General features: G+C 39.1%; 1 protein-coding gene across 13 annotated transcripts in view; it reads right to left on the bottom strand.

The window, feature by feature from the left end:
- The window catches only part of EYA4 (EYA transcriptional coactivator and phosphatase 4), a 127972-nt gene extending 111807 nt beyond the window's left edge, over positions 1-16165 (bottom strand). For 3 of the 13 annotated variants that reach the window (XM_060753403.2, XM_060753393.2, XM_060753390.2), the window contains exon 1: positions 15723-16163. The gene's annotated coding sequence lies outside the window, so the exon portion shown is untranslated. Of the gene's footprint in view, positions 1-7879; positions 8180-15722 lie in introns of those variants that run through there. The other 10 variants (XM_060753398.2, XM_060753395.2, XM_060753396.2 and 7 more) reach the window with 8 other exon arrangements.
- Positions 16166-21626: the final 5461 nt, after the last annotated feature.

A 21626-nucleotide genomic window follows, 5' to 3' on the forward strand; every position in this document is an offset into this window, starting at 1 on the left:
CTATCTATCTATCTATCTATCTATTTGAATACTTATATTCAACCCTAAATTTTTATATCTCAAGACAGCTTACAATAAAATCAAATAATAATAAATACTTTAAATGTTTAAAACATATTAAATAAAACAAGACAATTTAAAACCCAGGAAAACTATTTTAAACTATTTTATATTGAACCACATAATAACATTTTTTTGCATTCTATACATTTTCCTCCCAGAATGTACCAAATGTAGTCCTCATAGGATAGGAAAAACATGGGATCACTGAAATCATACATTAGTGACAATAGGGAGGGCATGATTATTCAATAAGAAATTATAGTATGCAGCAGCAGCAGACCAAAATGAAAACATAACAATTAGAAACAGAGAAAGAAAAGCCTGAACCCATCAGATGTTATTCAGAAATAATTACAGAAGTAGGATTACTTAAATTAGGACATAATTTCTAGAACAAATTAGAAGAGAAAATGTTCTGAGCTTGAAAATGAAAGGGGAAACTGATCAGAAGCCAGAATTGCCAAAGGAGGCTCTAACAGACTTGACAACTACAAGACCATATGTATTTCACTATGAACTTCTGGATAGCCTATAAAGGCAGACATTGATACCAGTAATCTGAAATTTGTTCAGAGCAATGAAAGATTAGATACATTACAACGATTTTTAGTTACATTAGGGGTTATGACTAAAATAACAAACAAAAATCCCACCCTAAGTAAAAATATAAATTTGATAAGTATTAATCCATGCAATAATACGTCTTTTTCCTGTCACCATAACTATAGCTGCGGTATTATCCTCAACCTTCCCTACCACTGTTTTCTCCTGCCTGCCATCCTCCCTAAGTTTTTTCTTTCCATATTAAAAGACAGTGGAGGGAGCAGGAGCAACAAAAAGAAAAACGTGGGGTAGGGGGAGATAGGAATTGGAAAACTGTAGTGCTGTTGATGTCCTACTGCATTATGGTTAGAGGGATACAAGTGGAGTAAAAAGAGTAGAGCGAGAGTGTGACAGACAGGATGCATGAACGTGGTTTGACACCTTTAACTACCATGAGGCAAATGCAAGATAATGTTCAATATGTGTGATTTTGCCTAGAAATAGAGGATAGTATATAGGCAGTCCCTGAGCTGCAAACATCCAACTTACAAACGACTCATAGTTAGGAACTGGGGTGTGATGAAGTGAGGAAATGAGAGAAACTTATCCCTTGGAAGCACAAAGTTGTGGCAAGGAAGCACAAAGAACAAAGTGAAGAGGCATCATTTTCTTCATACTGTACTCATTCCAGCCTGCTCCATCTCTTGCTCTCTCTCTCTCTTCATGAAGCCAAACATATGAGGAATAAAAACCACACAAACTCAAGTAACCCAACGTTCCTCAGAGTGGACAAGAACAAAGCAGACCCAGGCCAAGCAACAGTTCTTAACTCAAAATGCTTCAAGGTTGGGAGGCTCTTAAGTTGAGGTTCCACTGTATATTTGGCTGGAGTTGCACATACAAATTCATCTTAAGAACAAACCTACAGAGCCTATTTTGTTTGTACCTTGGGGACTGCCATCTAAAAAGTAATTACAATTGTGCATTTATATGTCCAATTTTTAAAGTACGGTATATTTATTTTGTGCCCAAAGAAAAGGAACAGTTCTATTCAGAAAAGTCCTTTAAACTATTTCCTTTAAGGACTGTTTGCAGTTGTGATAAAATGGATTCCTGTGCCTGTATGGGTTATTGGAATATAATAGATGCAGTAAACAATTTGTTTAAATGCTTGGCTACTTTTGCTATGTATGTATGTATATATTGTGTTTTGAAAATAAATATTTTATCGACCACCTTTCAATGCAATCACAACTAAAAAAAGTTGTTAAGCATTTTTTTTACTGTCAATCAATTTCTCACTAATGTTGGCATTTCTGGTAAGAATCTTGCAGGGTTTTTTTGCGTGGGGGGGGGGGACTTCGGGTTTTTTAAGCATCACTCTCCTCCTTCTCTAATCAGAGAATTTATCCATATTAAATAATCTCTAACAATATCATGGGAGACACTAGCACTATTCAACATCTCCTACTCAGTGGCCCTTCTATCAATAATGCTACTCTTAAGTCTTAAAGGATTTCATGCAGTGATACCTTTTCATTCAGAATATTAAGGGCAGTTGGCTTGTATTACAAAAGCATTTTATGAGTGAGGATTTCTGAAAAAGAACTACTGGTACTTTGGACCACTATTTCGCAAATTAGCCTTTTTTTCACCAAAATCAAAATTTTATTTATCTCACTTGACGCTGGGGGAAGAATATATTTAGGGAAGATCTTCTCTATTATAGCTTCTCTATTCTCTATTCTAGCTATCTCACATATTAGTCATCATCTATCATCAGTTGCTCTTGGAGGTCTGCCTCTCCTTCTTTATGGCATTCTCTTTCAAACCAAATCCCCAACAGCTTTTTGAGATTCTGTTGGTGGTGAACAATTTAGTGTTTGGTGAAAGATCAATCCATCTTTCAAGTGGGAGTGAGTTTAATAGGCAAGGAACCTCTAACTGGGTGTGATCACATGACAGGACTAGAGGGAGGTACCTCCTCGTAATACCGCAATCAAACCACTCAATTCTAGACCAACTATCTAACCACACTCATTTTTGGCATCAAATAGGTACTGTTCAGCATTAATTTCATAGGTTGTGATGATTTCTCCTTTTCCATTACATGTTTGCAGGGTAATTATCATTAAACAGATTCATACAAACATATTTCTTCCCAGGTGCAGATCAAAGGCACTCCATCCAGCCTAACTGCTACTGCCTTCGCCTCAGAGGGAAAGAAGATACAATAGTATATGGTGGATTTGATCCCCTCCTTGACTGCTATTCCATTTTCCTTCTATTTCTTACTTACATTGTAAACTTGATCCTTTGTTGTATACGAGTGGGGTATAAATATGCAGATGGATTGATGGATGGATGGATAATTTAGTGAAAATGCACCTCACCTTTGATAAAAGGTAACAGACTGTACTTATGGAATTAAATTTTAGTGACATAGTAGGTTTGGACAGATGTGTCCTTGAGGCTATGACCTAAACCAGAGGTCCCCGACTATGTTGTAAATAAGGAACTAGGTGTTTGCATAGTTCTCCAGGGGGCCTTTGAGTCTGACACACCCCATCAGCCCCATCTCCTCAGAACACATTTTTACAAAACCGTGTTTGTCACATCTATTTCCCAAAAAGCCAATTTCTACTTCACTTCTTGTTTTCAAAAAGTCTGCTTTTAGCTTAGGAAAGAGTAAAAAATGTAAGGGTGCTAGAGGGCTGTGGGAGCCTCACAAACAGCTTAGTGGTTGCATATGGCCAATGGACACTTTTCTCTACCCTTAGACTATATGCAATTGTTAGTCTTAGCCAGAGTTCCACTGAACCAATTAATTTAGTAATCAGATTTAGATCAAAAATAAATAAGGAAGTTGCTTTGGGGTGGAAGGGCAGGGATTTCAACTCTTTCTACAACTTTCTGATGTCAAGATTTTATGAATACAAGCAAATGTCTAGTTTCAGTAATATACATTCTATATTAGGTTTAGAAAGAGAATGTGGGAGATTTGATTGCTGAAAGTGCTAATCTGAAAAGCTTTTAACACAATTTATCCCACAGGAATTGCTCCTGAGTAAGTACTTTAACTTTTGTGACCCTGAACTTTGTAATTTCCCAACCCAGAGATCCAACAAAAATAAGACGGCACATCAGAATTAGGCTTTGGATAAACTAGTTGGAAAATATTGTATTTGTCATTCCACTTTACACCAATAAATGATTTAATTTAAGTATAATGTAATCAACAATCTAATTCTGAAATTGAATTAATGTGGAAATTCTGACTTAAGATATTTAGTTTAAAAATAAATCAATGGAGGCCATACTTTTTCATTAGAAAACTTCCAACTTAATCAATAACTTATTTCAACTAACTAGTTCCTGTATCATGGATTATGTCATTCTGTAGATAATATTCTACTGTTCAAGGGTTACTGGCAGTCGAAGTTCAGACTGTATTTCTGTTGTCCATGTTTGGTACATTTTTCCATACTGCCCCATTCAGGGAATTTACTTTATTGCAGACCAATACTAGAGACCATTTTACTCCGATTACTGATAAAGAATGAATTTAATGATAAGGATTCAAAACATTATGTAAGTCATTGTTCTTTCCTTGCTTTAATTAAGAGAGGAACTGAACAAACACAATAATTATGGTTATAGATTAAAATTGTATGGGTATGTGGGAATTCTCCAAGCAATTATATGGAAAGGAGGAAATGTTATATTGATGCCACTTAAGATAAAGTATGCTAATTTTCACCCCCAGGTGTTTTGGTCAAAAAGGCACTTTCCAGATTTTTTAGAAACAACTGGCATATATTTGAAATATGCATGTTTTTATCCCAGGCCAACTGACAAACTTAAAATGCATCACATTATTACAAAAATCTGGCTGTATTCACATATACACCCAAAAGATTTTCAACCCAATACAGAATCTTGAAGAAAAGTAGATATTCACAGGCCCAATAATTTTGTGTGTTTTAGGATGGTATTATTTTTTACAACTTGGACCCTTCAGGTTCCCTTTCTTGATATAAATTTATGCATTGGTTAATTACAATGAATTTGCAGAGTGGCACTTTTAAGGCTGACCATCTGGCCTAAGGACCCTGAAAATCAGATGGGTGCATGGAATAAATGACTTTTTAGAAAATGAAAGATGATGGGGCAAATGGTATATCAATACCTCTGCAGCATTGGGCATGCCAAGATGACTGGGGCAGAAACTGTTGGGCAAAGAATCCTTCCTATCTCTTTAAAAGAAATGTGTAGTTACTGATTTTCTTTAAAAATAAATTATCCTTTTATACAAGAAACAGTTGTTGCAAGTCTAAGTGTGTTTTGCTTTAAAAACAATCACAGTTTAATTCCTGTTACTGCTACAATTTAACAGAGTTTAACATGCAAAACAGCATGTGTTCAGAACATTTTGCAAACAGGATTGTTGAAGTGGTTTTTAAGGTCACATAAGAGTTTGATGGCAAGGGAATGGAGCTGTGTGCTTCACAGCTACAGTAAAATAGCATAGCTTTCAAAGGCAAGGTAGTTAGAACATAAATACATTAAATCCAGGGATAACAATTATCTAGCTGAATGACTGAAGCTTGAAAAGTGTTTTGGGTATCCCAATCCTAAATATTATTTATTTATATTTGTATGCCAGAAAGAAGAAAATTGTGGAGAAACTGAAGATAGTTTATATTTCACCCTAAGTGAAATGTTCACAGGATTACATTATCATTTGTTTGACTGTTTTGTAATAGCTTGAGGCTGTGATTTGATGCACAAGTAAAATGCTTTCCCACATTGACTAATCATAGTGATATGTATTTAGCAGAAACATGTCCCTTATGAAGTTAACTAGTTTTTGCCCAGAAAAAAAAATCAAAACAGTCACTTGTAAAACCTATTCTCAAATAGATATGTTCATATTGATGTGCAGAAAATGTATAGCAATATGACTTTTTACATTCACGGTTTTTGCTTTAAGAAAGCAATTAAATTCAATATTTGTCCACAAAGAGTATAGTGGGCAAATCTCTGGATGATGTGGCCATAAATAAATGAAGGACTGTTGCTCCCTGCCATCCCGGAAATATGCTGGACAGCATATAGAATTCCTATCTCACAAATCTGAGCCCTTCTCATTGTACAAAGAATTATCCTTTTATAAAGACTTTATTCATACAATGGCACATACACACCATGATATGTGTCATTAGCTTACATTTATTAAATGGATCAGAATAGTGGGAGCATACACATTTTGTATTTCTCCTCCATTGAAACAGAACTATAAAAGAACTTACAATTTTTGATGGTTCAATGACAAAATCACGAATAAGACTGTCTTGCTGAATTATCTTATATATTCAAAAAGTTTGTTCTTAAACTTTTCTGATTTAGCCACATGCAAATATTTTACCACCATGGCAATTTCTCTATATGATGATGTTTTTTTTGCCCAGTTATCCAACAACACCTCCCCCTTTTTTAAAAAAAATATATTCTAACTTCATTTACCAGATAGGAGTAGCCAGTTTGTATCATACTTATACAAATTAGAACGTTTATATATTCTTACAAATGCATTGAAACACAACTCCGTAACCAATGCAGATTTGTTCATATTGACACAGGCAATAATTTTCATAAATGCATTAGAGTGTAAAATAAACAAACTATGCACATTACAGATAAACAGAGCAAAGCACAACATTTTATACAAAACCTGACATATTTCTAGCACACCTGAATAGATCCAGAAGTAAGGATCTTTTACTTGGGAAACATCGAGATATTTCGCTTTTTAACATAACTCTATAATATATGGTTTAGCATTATATTCAAATGCAACCAGTGGTTTGGATATGAATTACTTATAACACACTATATAGTATTCCACTGTAAAATAAAGTTATGTGGGTGATGCTGTAGCTCACTAGATTGCAGAGATATATTTTACTGGTTTCAAATAACACTGTTTGTTAAGAAAATCCCTAGAATATATAACTCTTTTGAACAAATTTAGCGAATCACACAATGAATAATAATCTGTCCTCTTTCTCCTCAAAACTTTGAAACAATATGCAACTCTGCATTGGAAGTTAGTTCCATAAAATTCACTTTGCTACAGCCTAAGTTTCTCAATTGGAACAATTTATGATTAGTCTTATGCAGGTAGAAAACAGGCTGCCAACAATATTCCCAATCTCACCAAGTTTTAATACATGTCATCCCCCAGTTTCACCAGTCATCTAATACAAAGTAAAATAAGATCTGGCAGAACACTGACAGTTAGTTGTTCAGACTTCATCTAGTGTTGAGCCCAGTGTATTTCACTCTGACAACATCAGATAAACTCCTAGGGTGTTTTTTGTTTTTGTGCTTTTTTGCCAAATGTATCAAAAGCTTAAATGGAATTTTTAGAGAACCACAACTGCTGCCAAAGGTAGATGGATCTGGAGCCATATGGTCATTTCTCTTTTTCTGTTACTCTCTTCTGTCTTTCATTCTTTCATGTCTTTCCACTGCCTATAATACTTCATATTAATTTACAAAAGCTGGTCCTTACGCTCACTCATCAGATTCTCAAATGCACCCAAAACTGAAACAAAATGGGTTGTTTACCTTAAAAGAAGCAATAATCAGGGACTCTTGTTGTGCCCAAATAGGTATAACTGGCAAAATCACCTTGAGTATTCCTTGTCTAAGAAAACCCCATGAAATTCATGAGGTTATCATAAATTGACAAGTAACCTGAATGCACACACAGACACACACAAACAATTTAACTAAACTCACAAATGAATTTTCCAAATGGTAGCAAAAAACAAACAAGCCAGAATGAAGACTTCATCTTCAACTAATTTTACTTTTTGATACTTGATCCTAACAATTCTTTGAATGATAAATGAAGAAATATAAAGTTAAATATTTGTGCCCAAAGCTGAAAAGTCAATTGAAGGCTCGGTGAAGCATTAGTCTCAGGGACGGGCATGCTGGGCAGTGCACTCAACTTGAACAACAAGGCACTGAGCTCAATGGCATGCTCTACAAGCTGCCCAGTCACTCCCTGCAAATATCAACTTCCATTAAGAATCACTGAAGCATATTTCTTTTTCAATTTCCGATTTGATTTTTCCAACATAAAAAGATGAACAAGACAGTTTTACTCTATCAAGTACTTACTCTTCTGCTTTCTTTAATTTCTTTCCAATCCCAATCTGCAAAACTTAAGTTGTGTAGAGGTGCCAAAATTATTCCTCACCTGAGGTGCTGTTTATCTCAGGGCCAGCCATCTGCATTCAACTTTCACCATTATTTTAAAAGTCAGAGTTAGATATGCATCCAAATGCTGAACATATCAAGGATCTGGTCTGGACAAACAGTATATTATTTGAACTTCCAGAATGGATGGCAAGAATAAAGACATAGTTTTCACCTCCTTCAGCCTTCCCGGAACACTCTCTTTTTTTGTCAGAAAGAGAGAGAGAAAGAGTGCATTGTCTATCTTGGAAGGCTACGCGAAAGGAACAATCGCAAAAGGTTGCAGTGCCTCCAAACACTGTTCTACACACCACTGATTTTGCTGGGTTTTTTATTTCACGTCATAGCATTTTTGGCAGACCATGCATTCCCCAGAGAAACCAGGAGCAGAAAACTGACTCCCAGACCTGCTCCAGGTCTGTGTCTGCATCACTGCCTGGATAGATTTTTTAAAAAAAATGTGTGTCTCTTTTTCAGTTACATGTATTCAATTAGTCAATTGAAGTTATTTCAACATGATTTTCTAATCTATAATATAACTAAGTTTCTGGCTGAACCTTTCAGGATCCTGATTAGCCCCATAATGGTTTAATTAGGGTTAAGTATTTCTGGGATATATTCTGGGCAAGACCAGAATTACATTAGCCATCTTTGGATTCCAGTATACCTAGTGGGATTTCTGACTTCAGGAAAAAAAACTTCATATATAAAATTGCTTTTAAAAGTTCTTTTAATACCTAAAGTGCTTTGCTATGTGACATGGTGGCATAATTTGCCCTATGCTATGTTCTCAATATTTTGTATTTTTCATTAGCAAACAAAGGGAACTGAATTATTATGATTTGGACCATGGCTCTTAAGTGTACTTAAACATCTACTTTCTATTTGTCCTCAGTTAACACCAAAAACCATGACACTTTACTAATTTCAATTAAATAAGAGAAACACCAATAAAATAAGCTATACAATCAAAAGCATGTATCATATAATTCAATAGTAATCCATTATTCTATAACCGGAGCCCCCAGCGGTGAAGTGGGTTAAACCCTTGTGCCGGCAGAACTGAAGACTGACAGGTCGCAGGTTCAAATCCGGGGAGAGGCGGATGAGCTCCCTCTATCAGCTCCAGCTCCTCATGCGGGGACATGAGAGAAGCCTCCCACAAGGATGATAAAACATCAAATCATCTGGGCGTCCCCTGGGCAACGTCCTTGCAGACGGCCAATTCTCTCACACCAGAAGCGACTTGCAGTTTCTCAGGTCGCTCCTGACACGACAATAATAAGAAGAATAATAATTCTATAACCTTTAATAGAGCCCCCGGTGGCGCAGTGGGTTAAAGCACTGAGCTGCTAAGCTTATTGATCGAAAGGTCGCAGGTTCGATCCCAGGGAGCGGCGTGAGCTTCCGCTGTCAGCCCTCGCTTCTGCCAACCTAGCAGTTCGAAAACATGCAAATGTGAGTAGATCAATAGGTACCGCTCCGGTGGGAAGGTAACGGCGCTCCATGCAGTCATGCCGGCCACATGACCTTGGAAGTGTCTACAGACAACGCTGGCTCTTCGGCTTAGAAATGGAGATGAGCACCACACCCCAGAGTCAGACATGACTGGACTTAATGTCAGGGGACTACCTTTACCTACCTTACCTTAATAAACAATCAATTACAGATCCTCAAGTGCAAATAAATATTATGTTATAGCATCAGATTGAATTATGGAATTTAATCATTATCATTTACACCCAAAAGAATTTTAAAAAATCAGAAACCTCTTAACTGCACAATGCTTTTAGGAAATGTGGGCTGTTAAGAGGAAATGTCACCTTTATTTCTTTTATCTGATGTAGTGTAAACTGAATAAAAATGATCAGTCTTGACTAATTTAGCAGAGTATTTCCAAATTAATGCCTGAAATTACATTATTGTGTTTGCACTAAAAACCACATCTTTATAGGAAAGCTCTCAAGTAATACTTGATCAAAAATGATAATTTGTACAGGTCTAAAAACATTAAATGGGCAGTTGAAAATCAACATATGATATTTTACATTAAGACTCCACAGAGTAAGTGTTCCAGATGTTCGCCTGTAAATGTATTTACTAAAAATTATAGACGTAAATCAAGGTTTGAAGAAACGGTGGCTCTCCAATGTTGGTAGGCTGTAACTCCCATTAGTTTTTGTCTCCACAGCCAGCTGAGAGAAATCACAAGAATTACAATCCAGGAACACTTGGAAGGTCACAGTTTCTCCATCCTTGATATAAGTCCACAAATGCTGAATACAAATTGCATTTAGATGTCACAGTATGCAATGGTATGCCACAACTGTTATCTATCATGAGATAGAGCAAGATTCAGGCTCCCATTTTATGCTTCACTCTTTCCTCTTATGTCACCGCTACAAGGAAGTAACCGAAATCTCATGCTTCCATTTCTGATAAGCCACCGCTTCTCATTCCACCTGAACTCATCAAAGTGTTATTAATAACAGATTATTCCAAAACATCTGCCTTTAGATCATGGGTTATAAAGCTGGCTTGTTTCAACAAACCACAATTAGGATTAACTATGGTTTAAGGTTCAGATAAAACACCAAACTGTAGTCAGTTTCCTCCTTGTGAGTGCTGGTTGGAGAGGCAAAAATGGACTGCATGGACTCATGACTTTCTGAAATTCATTCTTGTTGTAATAACCAAATGTATACATGATACATTCATTGTGATTCACACAATAACAAGAGTTTGTCGTGATGCCCAAATACAGCTGACACATTGCACCAGCTTTTACAGCTTGGTATTATCAGTGGAACTGGAGAAGTCCTAATTTTGTGTTCGTAAACCCATCAACTGATGAGTAATTACAAAGCAAAACAAAAATTTGAAGCCATCAATAACTAAAGAAATGAAAAGTGCATTCATGAAGAGAAAACATTTCAATAATAAGGGGAATATTTACTTGACCAATAGACAGTAGTATTATTTTTAAATGATTGTTGATCTTGTAAAGCTGTGTTGTTTACAATCAAACCACTGAGACAAAGGTAACATACTCTCCTAATATCACTTCTTAAATGTACTGTGAAAATTAATGTCTAGCAAAATAATGAAAAAGCATGGATAAAACCCATCTGAAGTAACAATAATTATAGATATGTGTTTATATCTTGCCCTCCATGACAAATGTCCAGGCAGCTACTAAGGTAGCCACATAGCGCAACCTTATGGCATTATTGTAGGATATTGTAATGGGTGTGATGCTGCTACTAAATCTGATGCATGAGGATGATTTATATGTTTTTAAATGCTTGACAAGGGAAGTCAGGTTTTAGCCCAGAGCAAGACCAATACAAAGCTTTTATTTTCAGCGCATTTCTAATTCTTCTTCTTTTGGTTAATAGGCAAAATAAATATGTTAGTATCAGCCACTATTCCATAAAACCCTTGGTGGGTCCCTGATTTGAAAATGTGAGAAAAGTTAACACTCTGGGGAATATGTTAAGCCTCGCTCATAGGAAGCAGGTGAATGTGCTCCTTTTCGTTCCACAGATTGTTTAAGCAGTGATATTATGGTAGTATGTTTCCCTTTGCAGTAGGAAGGATGGTTTGCAATGACCAAATCTTATGTTTACCATTGCCAGATAAACGTATGATGAAAAGAGTTTAAGTCTCTCAATAGAAAAGTTATCTATTAAAGAAAACTAGAAATCATATTATATGAAGAAGCAAATTAATTTAGTTATGGTTTTTTAATTTCAAAATGTAAAGTACAGCTTGGTTGTGTTAAGCAATGGATTTTAAAGACTCGCTTCTCCACTTATTTCTGCAACAGCGATTTGAAATATTTACTACCAGACAGTACCTAATTTTAGGTTTTAAGTGCTTTAACAGCTCTATGAAATATGATCAGCAGCTGCTTTATAAAACTATGCCAAATAAACTCCCCAAGTAAAAAAGAAAACCTGCTTTTGCCAGGGTTCATAAAAGTCCTCATTTTAATATTTTAAAATAAAAACTTTGCAAAAAAAAAACCCACCGGAATATATTATAAGGAACTGAGTGTTATCTATCCAACCTGCAATTTAATTTCCACTTCCAGGAGGGCAAAATACAGTTGTTACGAAAAAGCAAAAGTTCTGTGCATCAATATAACTTCTTTTAATAATGCACATTTACTGTTGGCCTGTTTCTTTCTATTTTCTTTGATGTGCATTGTTTCAATGCAATGTGTTATTATGTCTTTTTCCAGGCATTGAATGTTTGTTGGAAACTGCCCTGAATCCCTTCGGGGAGATAGGGTGGTCTATAATTATTATTATTATTATTATTATTATTATTATTATTACACTTGAAAATCTAGTCAGTAATAAACTACCTTATCACAAGCATATGCCATTGATGAGTAATTAAACTGAGTTTTGAAAAGCTTATTTGCTACAAGTGTTCTTGTTTGCGTCTCACTAGCTCACAAAAAATTAGTGTCCCCATCCCGAAAAGATCTCCTTGAAAAGACGTCTCAATAATATGAATAGAATTTGTAAATTTGTGTGCATAGGAATACATCCTAAAAGATGGATTTCTCATGAATTTAGGTCATAATCATTTCAGGTCTAGTGCATAAGGGAGAAACCTGTGGTTAATAATAAAGGATTCAGAATTGTATCCATGAGCTCTCTGCCATTTGATGCCAATGCAGTTTTCTACCGTAAAGAAATGAAAAATTATAAACACATTGTGTAGGTGAATTACCAAGTGCACAGTCCCTGAAGAATTGAAGTTTTGCCCCTTTTGTAGTAAGTCTATACTTTTTTGTGCATTCACTGATTTCAATTTTAATATTACCGTTGTGCAATACTCTGGCTGCTTTGCAATTCATTTTTTTGGCTTTCACTCTGACCATATCACAAAACAAAATCCACCTGTTTACTAATGTTCTATAAATGTAATTAGTAACACAATTACTAATTACATGTTTGAAATATTATAGCATGTGTTTCACTGTATTCTTATTTCCTGAGTATACTAAAGCTATCCATTATTAGATGAATTAGGAAAGGGAAACTTTTGCACCTTGAGCGTGTTCTGTTTACACACAAATTATATACAACTAAATATTAAATGATGACAAATTAATTAAGGAGCATGTTTACATTACTGGTTTAATCCAATCAGAATGAAATAAATTACCAATGATCAAGAGAAGAGGAAAATCTTTCAACAAAAATCCTCTTCATAAAAACAGAGATGTGGGCGAAATGTCAGGAGAGAATCCTTCTGGAACATGGCCATACAGTCTGGAAAACTCACAGCAACCCAGAGAAAAATTAGTGGTTGGATCCCAGTAAGTGCCTCAAAAAGCCAACAAACCAATGAAAATAGAAGAAAAAAAATCTGGGGAAAATGATGACGTAGAGTAATAAACATAGCAGAACTTAACATGCACTAAACTGCAAATGCACTGAAATTATAATTTAAAATATAATAAATGAATTACCGAGTGCATGGAAATATACTCCATTTACTATGGTTTCTGCAGAATAAAAAAATACACTAATTTATGTTCTCTGACCATGGATTGAATCAAACACAAGATGAAAACTTGACCAGCCTTTCATTCCAGTAGCCTTCTCACACAGGTAACAAAACCACATAGCTAATTGCGGAAGCTTCCTTGGAAAATCACCACTTTGTATGCTAATAGCTCCTCACAGCATCCAATGAGATGAATGCAGAGAGAAGCACAGCACGCTTTAAAAAGCAAGCAATAGTACATTAAACTCAATCACACTTTACTCATTTGCATTTTCCCTATTAACTGAAAAAAACACAATAATTAGTCTGTACATAAAGGAGAAGTAGAATAATAGTAATAATTTCAAAAGTCCATCCTACAATTCCAGTATTGCACAACTATTAGCAATACTTTTGCATCCTGAGTGTCTTCTGTTTACATGCAAATTACATAGACGGGTTGCTGTGAGTGTTCTGGGCTGTATGGCCATGTTTCAGAAGCATTTTCTCCTGATGTTTTCCCCACATCTATGGCAGGCATCCTCAGAGGTCGAGGGCTCTGTTGGAAACTGATTAAGTGAGGTTTGAATATCTGTGGGAAGTCCAGGGTGGGGAAAGAACTCTTGTCTGTTTGAGGTATGTATAAATGTTGCCATTTGCCACTTTGATTAGCATTTGATAGCCTTGAAGTTTCAAAGCCTGGTTGGTTGCTGCCTGGGAAAATCCTTTGTTGAGAGGTGTTTAATAGGGAACTAAATATTAAATGATGACAAATTAATTAAAAAGAATGTTCATATTCCTGGTTTAATCCACCCTTTGGAAGCACTTGCTGACATGCAGAGTATAAACTAAGTGACCAAACACCCACTGGAATGGACGCAAACAAATTCAAAGAGAAACAGACACAAGAGGCAACTCCATGTGGAAGTGTTTTCTGATGAAAACATCCCATCCTGCCTGGGCTGCTTGCTGCATTTTGTTAAGACCACTATTTTCTGAGTTGCTGTGAGTTTTCCAGGCTGTATGGCCCATGCTCCAGAAGCATTCTCTCCGGACATTTCGCCTGCATCTATGGCAGGCATCCTCAGAGATGGAGGGGTCTGTTGGAAACTAGGCAAGTGAGGTTTATGTATTTGTGGAATGTCCAGGGTGGGAGAAAGAAATTTTGTCTGTTTGAGGAAAGTGTGAATGTTGGCTAAATTTGCCAAGCTCTAATTGTCATGGTTCGGTAGAATAGCTTTAATAAAAATGAAAATATTACCTAAAATAAACTTTTATTTATCTTGTTTACCTATTAAAATCTCAGCTGGAGAAATCACAAAGTGGCAAAACATGATGAACACCTTCTGCAAGGAGAATAAAAGAGCTAGAATTAATAAGGAAAGTGTGAATGCTGCAATTGGTCAACCTTGATTAACACTGAATGGCCTTGCAGCTTCAAAGCCTGGCTGGTTGCTGCCTGGGGGGTCAATTGTTGGGAGTGTTAGCTGGCCCTGATTATTCTTGTCTGGAATTCCCTTGCTTTTTGTTGCTCTTTATTTACTGTCCTGATTTTAGTGGGTATATTTTTCCATACTGGTAGCCAGAATGCTTCTGGAACATGGCCATAGAGCCCGGAAAACTCACAACAACCCATGAAAGCCTTCGACAATACACTGTATCCCTTCCCCTCACAAGAAGAGGGGAAGAAGTTACCCATTGTAGGCGATGCTGGGGATGACTTTCACCTTGTTTACACCCAAGAGCAAACGCAGAAGCGAAGGAAAATACCTGAAACTGAAATCGGAGGGATTCCTGCCTCGTCAGCAGCACAAACTGCAAGGCAGAACATAAAAAAGAAGAGCTTGGGGAGTCCCACGCGAGGAAAGTTTAGACCCGGAGCTTTAAAGTCCGAAACGGGATGGGGGAAGGAGGAAAACACAGGGATCTTCCCCCCCAAAGTTAGAGATTCAGCCCCCATCGTGAGGCTTAGAGATAGATCAAGCAGGGGAAAGCGGCTGAGCGGCTGAGGGGAAAGCTGAAAGCTTAAGCGGCTGAGGGGAAAAAGGAAAGGTCCTGAGGCTGTTGGGAGTGGTGGGACTTGAAGTCCAAAACACCTGGAGGCAAACTCAAAGTTTCCCCAAACCTGAGATAGAGCCTTGTCGCGTTCCCAAGGCTCTTCCTTGCAGCAACTTTTGGAGAGTTGGTTTTCCGACGCGCTTCCCTCCAGAGAGAGCAGAGCCGCGGCGTAATTCTCGTGATTGCTTTTGGGAAGGGAAGGACGCGTAGAAATGCGTCGCGTGGAGAGAAAGAGGCCGGTGGGGAAAGGTGAAGGAAAGAGCCCCCCACGTACTCACCTCTCCCCTCTACGGCTGGGCGCCTTCTCCCCGGTGGAAGCGCGGAGGGAAAGGCGGCGGCGGCGGCGGGGACATCCCGCCCCGAAGCAGGGCTCCTTCGCGCACTCTGGGAAACAACAGCCGGAGGGCAAGTGCCCTCTCAAGTCCCGAAGAGAGAGGAGGGAGGCGCCCGTCGAGCCTCAGGGAAGAAGGGGGGAGGGAAGGAGGGTCTCCCTTTCCGAGGGATGTCCGTCCGGGAAGTGAACTGCTTCCCCGTCCCGAGAGGAGAGCAACCAGGGCAGGAAAAGCGCGCCGCGCTGCCCAACTCACTGGCGGTCCGCTTCTTTCGCCCCGTGGCGTGTTTGGCGGTGTCTCTCAGGCGGAGGAGGAGGAGGAGGAGGAGGAGGCCACCGTGGGCATGTTTACCTCCGCGGTCCCGCGCCGTCATTGGCGGCTTCCCTCGCGTGGGCCGTGGGCGGGGGACGAGGCGCGCGGCACGTGGGCTGCCCCTCCCTCCAGCCCTCCTTCCCTCCCTCTCAGACTCCTTTCCCGCCTCTTCGGAACCGGGCTGGCGATCTTAGGCCCCGTCTACACTGCCACAGAATGCTCCGAACTGCCTTATGAGTCTCCTCCAGGCATGGGCCCACTTGGAACAGCCAGTAGGCTGTTAGGCATTGTAGGAGTTGAAGTCCAAAACACCTGGAGGACCCAAATTGGCCCATGCCTGGTCTAAGAGAAAGGTGACATTAAGTCCAGTGGTGTCAGACTTTGGGGGTGGTGCTCATCTCCATTTCTAAACTGAAGAGACAGCATTGTCCAAGGTCATGACTGCATGGCAGCCCTTTGGTAAAGGTAAACGTTTTTCCCCCGACATTAAGTCCAGTCGTGTCCAACTCTGGGGGTTGGTACTCATCTCCATTTCTGCGCCAAAGAGCCAGCGTTGTCCTTAGATACCTCTGAGGTCATGTGGCCAGCATTACTGCATGGCACGCCGTTACCTTCTCGCCAGAGCGGTGCCTATTGATCAAACATTTGCATGTTTTCGAACTGCTAGCTTGGCAGAAGCTGGGGCTGACAGCGGAAGCTCACACCACTCCCTGTAATCAAACCTGCAACCTTTTGGTCAACAAGCTCAGAAGCTCAGCAGCTCAGCGCTTTAACCCACTGCGCCACCAGGGGCTCTTTGGAGGCCCCTTATATTATTTATTTATTCAAGACATTTATATTCCACTCTTCTCACCTCGCAGCGGACTCAGGGCAGAGCACAACATACATACAGCAAACATTCAGTGCTAGGACATAAAACCATAAATATATGCAAACATTAAAATCACTTATATTCACATTAAAAGTTGCTTAAAAACCATCTCAGGACACCATTTTGCCTCACTGCACTGCCCCAAAGGCTTGGTCCCACAGCCAGGTCTTCACCATCCTTCTGAAAGACAAGAAGGACGGGGCTGATCTAATATTGCCAGGAAGGGAGTTCCATAACCGGGGGGTAATTACTGAGAAGGCCCTGTCTCTCATCCCCAACAAACACGCCTGTAATGGTGGCAGGACCAAGAGCAGGGCCTCCCCAGAAGATCTTGGTTTCCACAGTGGTTTGTAAAGGGAGATACGTTCAGAAGCTGTACCTAATGGGTGCAATGCTCAGAAAACATACAACTCCACTGTTGTGCCAGCTCCACTGGCTCCCAGTTTGCTACTGAGCACAATTCAAAGTGCTGGCTTTAGCCTGTAAGCCCTAAACGGTCCCGGCCCAGCTTACCTGTCCAAACTTATCTCTCCTTACAAACTATCCAGGAATTTAAGATCATCTAGAGAGGCCCTGCTCTAGATTCCACTTGCTTTGTAGGCAGTCTGGCAGGGAGAAAAAACAGGGCCTTCTCAGTGTTGGCCCCTCAGCTGTGGAACTCTCTTCCTAGGGATATTAGATCAGCCCCCTCCCTCCTGACCTTTTGAAAAAGAGTAAAATCCTGGCTCTTTGAGCAAGCTTTCGGAAACGCAGCCTAACACAGTATGATGAGATAATGAACACGGAACGGCTTAAACGATGCAAATGGATAAGGAGTTGAACTGGAAGATACTGATTATTAAAGTTTTTAATTGGTTTTATATGATTTTTATTATGTAATATTAAATGTTTTTAATTGATATACATGTATGTACATTGTGGCATCTAATTGTTGCCGACCTGTATGCTGCCCTGAGTCGCCTTTGGGCTGAAAAGAGTGGGATAAAAATGCTATAAATAAATAAATATTGATCTACTCACATATTTTCAAACTGCTAGGTTGGCAGAATCTGGGGTAACAGCGGGAGCTCACCCTACTCCCTGGATTCGAACTGCCAATGTTTCGGTCAGCAAGTTTAGCACCTCAGTGGTTTAACCCACTGTGCCGCCGAGGGGCTCCACTGCCTGGTCTACACTGCCGTACAATGCTGTTCAACAGCATTATAGGGCCCTGTAGATGGCACCTCAGAGTGGGGAAAGTACCACCTTTTTGACCTCAAGGAACACCTTTCCTTATACCAGTGGTTTCCAACCTTTTTTTGCACCAGACCCACTATGTTCAGGGACCACTCTCCAACATTAGTACCAAAAGAGTTACAAATCTATTTTTGGTCAACTTTAAATTCGGTTGGGTTATTTGGGGTGCTGATTCAGAAAATTGCATTGGATAGACCACATCGGCTCTAGTTTCTGATACAGAACATATGCCATCCAGTAGTCACCATCTGCTCGCCCACAGAAAAGCATATTTAATAATCTAGAGCTGATGTGGTAGTCGCAATCTTTCGTGGGTAGTCAGCCTCTCCATTCTTGACATCCCTGTTGCCTCGGCACTATAAGAGGGTTTCACTAGACCAGTCACTCTCATTGCCATATGGTTTTGAGGCAACAGTGTAGTAAAGGTGAGGCTGCAGACCATATTTTCATTCTTGGGGCCACTGGTGGTCCACAGGACACAGGTTGGGAACCACTGGTTTAAACTTGTGCCAGAAGGACTGCTGATTGAAAGGTCGGCAATTCAAATCCAGGGAGCTGACAGACAGCTCCTGTTTGTCAGCTTCAGCTTCTCATGGGGACATGAGAGAAGCCTCCCACAGGATGGTAAAACATGCAGGCATCCTCTGGGCAACGTCCTTGCATACAGCCAATTCTCTCACACCAGAAGTGACTTGCAGTTTCTCAAGTTGCACCTGACATGGGAAAAAAGGCCCTGTAGATGGAGTCTCAGAGAGGGGGAAAGTGCCACCTTTTAGACCTAAAGAAACACAAAATTATTACACTGTATCTCTACCTTCAGGCTATATATGAAGTAGCAATGCATGTCATGTTGTTTTGACAGGGATTCCTTCTAGATTATATGTATGAATATGTAAATACAGGTTATCTAAAATCCAAAAGAATCAGAAATCCAAAATACATCTGGTCCCAAGCATTTTGGACAAGGGATACTCAACCTGTACCCTTGTACAAAGGATAGTTGAGTCATAGACCTGAATAGGGCTATCAATAACCCGAACTCTGGAAGGCTTCCTCCAGAAGGTTGGCATAGGTCTAAGGCACACAGCTGAATAAAATCCCACATTATCTGCTTTGAATTGGAATATAGGGCAGCGTGGACTCAGTAACCCAGTTCAAAGCAGATATTGTGGGATTTTCTGATTTAATATTCTGAGTTATATGATTGTGTGGAAAGTCCCTAAGTCAACTTGATATGAAATAACAAGAAAGTTGCATTTTAATCTTTTGCAGCAAAAACAACAGTTCTTTGGTGTCTCTGGACATTATAGTAAACTCATTATAGCTATTTTGTGTGTGGTAACTTGCTTCATCAGAGTAAAGTGGGTTGTTAAGACTGCATAAATGAGCAAGTCTTAAACATGCTGTGGAATTTTCCATGGCTTGCATGTGAAGCAATATGCCACTTTCTATTGGACCCCATGAAACTTGTTGGATGTTAGATACTAGCACAGCATGCTCACTTCTTTCCTGGAGAAGCTGTTACTGCTATGATCTGTGACAGATGGCTGTACTACACTACATTGTTTTTCCTCTGCTACAGCTAAAGCTGGAAAATTGGCAGAGTAGACAACTTTGTGGGTATGTGGCCTGTGCCAACACCTGCATTTCCATTTTGCAGGTAGCAAGTACAGGCATTGGATAGAACTTTGTGCTCCAGTCCAACAAAAGACCTGTATAGGTACAGGAAGGACAAGTCTATCAGATCACTATCAACTGCAAATGAAACTGTTATATTCAGAAAATCTGTATCTTTGATTATCAAGTACAGGGGCAAATAATTGGAGTGTCTGCCAAAGTCATACTTTGCTTATGGGCTAACCAGAAGCTAATGATTGGGCCGTGTAGTAAAACATGTAAGCCTGAAGTCGATCCATCTTGCATTCATTACAAGCACCTGTATGCCAGATCTTTGTGTAGCATTCTGCTTTTACCAAAGCAGCAAAGAGTTTAGGGGTGCACGATTATCATCAGCAAAGCTGACCATATCACCTGTAGTGACAATTTTAGGTGACCATAAAAGCAAGGGTTCAGGTGACACTTGGTTACTGCCTGTGTGGTCCTTGAACCTTGTCGGCGACTATGCCTTGGGCTGTAGGAAGACAGAGGCACTTCTTCTTGATGTATAACTTACCTTCTAGAGCAGATGAAAAAATGTAAATAGTATGCCATATGTATGGCATTTGCATTCAAAAGTGGAAGTCATTCCATTGGAGATGCAATGTTTGGATGTTTGCATCAAAAGGTAACGAGCTATACTCCATTTACACTGTTGTTCTGTATCTACATACCAGACCCACTATGCTGTTTGCAGTCATAGGTATCCATATGGTTCCACCTTAACATTTTTATTATAGTTTTAGTACCTAGGAATAGACAGGTGGGAGCATGGTAGAGGATTTGGGCCAGAAAAGGACATATCTAGCCTTTGGATTTGGGGAGCTATCTATTCCTATATTTAATAAACATTGTGATTGCAAGTGCTAATTTTATTTCAGTTTGATTAAGATGGGGGTGACTTACAGAAAATATCAATCCTGGCCTTGGAAATACCTTTGTACCCCAATTTCCCCAAAACTGTAAGCCAGAGAATTCTAAAATGTGCCAAGTCATCCTGACATGACTTCTACAGGTCAGAGTGGTCTGTCAACAAGTTCTTCCTGTTATATTCTGGTTATATTTGAATGGAGGGAAAGTATAGGCAAGCCCAATTATGTGGTATCTTCTCACCACTGCATGTCAGTGTGGTTTGTGCATGCAGATGAGATTGAAAGCAGAAGGAAGCAACGATACTGGTGCAGTACTGATGACATTAATGTATATATTCCTGTCAGTTGGATAAAATGGCAGAGAGCTAACATACCTTATCACATTCCAGTCCAATGCAAGAAACTCTTCACATTTGCCCCACCCCAAAAATCTTGTCTAATTTGAAATTGTTATTGTTACTATTATCATTATTTATAACTCACCTTTTTCCCAAAACAAGACTCATGGTAGCTTACCATTTAAAACAGTGGTCTTTACCTGTGGGCTACAGACCACCAGTGGGCCATGAGGACAAAATTCTGGTCCGTGAGCCTCCTTCCTCTTTATTTTATTTCCGCTTCTTTCACATCGCCTGCCACTCCTTCCCTATTGCTGACCATGGCATATGTTCTGTATCAGAAACTAGAGCTGAAGTGGTCTATCCAATGCAATTTTCTGAATCAGCACCCCAAACCGAACCTCAAGTTAACCAAAAACTGATTTGTAACCCTTTTGGTACTCATGTTGGTTAAGTAGTTCCTGGTCAAGTGGTCCCTAATCAAGAAAAGGTTGGAAACTACTGATTTAAAATATAGCCACTATAGCTAAAATATGCAAATGTTAAAATTAAAATCTAATTAATT

Source organism: Anolis sagrei, chromosome 1, assembly GCF_037176765.1.
Source record: "Anolis sagrei isolate rAnoSag1 chromosome 1, rAnoSag1.mat, whole genome shotgun sequence".
Lineage (NCBI taxonomy): Eukaryota > Metazoa > Chordata > Lepidosauria > Squamata > Dactyloidae > Anolis > Anolis sagrei.